Raw genomic sequence first — 1376 nt, forward strand, 5'->3', positions numbered from 1 at the left:
GACTCCACAAATGTGTTCGATTTACACCAAGAGCAAAGAACCAAGAATCTTGAGTTTTAAGATAAACACTCAAAACCAATAAAGAAAACTACAAATTTGACAGATTATAAGCYATGAAAAAACCAAAAAAGATGGGTTTTAAAATGAAATTTCAATTGTTTACCCTCTTTTTTGTCCAGAAACTCAGATTAAGGTTGAATTAATACATGTATATATATATATTTCAAAAAAACCCAAGAACATATTATACAATGCAATTTGGTAAGTCTAACCCCAAAATATATATTATATATATAAATAAATAACTATAAAARTATAAATCGTAAATATTAAAAATATTTTTTCACAATATATATAATATATAATAATAGAATTAAGTCAAAAACTATTCAATATTGGACTCATTTAGAAGGTATTAACGAGACGATTATAATACTGTAACTTGTTAAAATAAAAATGTATTTTTTAAACATGTTTTAATTGATATACGATTATGTATGTTAATTTGATAAAAGTTTAAAATGAAACATTTAAAATTAAAGGACGTAAAGTAAATTAATTAATTAATTATAGAGGTATAAAATGTAAATTTAAAATTATAATTTTAAAAAAATCAGTTTAATGTGAGAGGGTGAGTGTATKTGAGGGGGTGAGTGTATGTGAGGAGAGGAGGGGGTGAAAAAAGTGAAAAAGTGAGATAATATAGATAAGGGTATCTTGGTCATTTAGTATTTTAAGACTTTAAGACTTTTGCTAAATTTGCTTTATAAGATAGTATAGATAAAGTATTTTAAAATATTTCCGATGGATTTCCTACTGATTTTAAAWTTTTTAAATAAAAACCATAAAACATTGAAATCCATCGGAAATTTAAATTCTTTTCTTTATTTTCTTTAAAATATTCTTTTTCTAAAGAAAAAAGGATAAAGAAAAACGTTTTCCTTAAAATATTTCTGACGGATTTTAAAATGTTTAAATGAAAACTATTAAATCYGTTGGAAATATTAAATTATTTTCTTTATCTATTTCAAAATATTCTTTTTAAAAGAAAAAAAATAAAATAAAAACATTTTCATTAAAATATTGGACGGATTTGTGACAGTTGTTTAAAGTAATAAATAAGTAAAAATATCCGTYACAAATCCGTTAGGAATTCTTCAGGAAATTTATTGAAATAAAATTTTATTCTTTTAAGAAAATTTAGTGACGGATTTGTGGCGGATATCAACAAAATTTAACTTTCCAAATGGCTTTTTTGGGATCCGTTGAAAATCCGTCACTGATTCTCCGACGGAATTTCCGCCAGAAAAAACCGCCGGTGATACCCATTTTGTTGTAGTGTTTATACGTAATTAGTACAAAACAAAATCCAAGTT

The sequence above is a fragment of the Cynara cardunculus genome (assembly GCF_001531365.2).
Source record: "Cynara cardunculus var. scolymus isolate 2C chromosome LG 8, CcrdV1, whole genome shotgun sequence".
Classification (NCBI taxonomy): domain Eukaryota; kingdom Viridiplantae; phylum Streptophyta; class Magnoliopsida; order Asterales; family Asteraceae; genus Cynara; species Cynara cardunculus.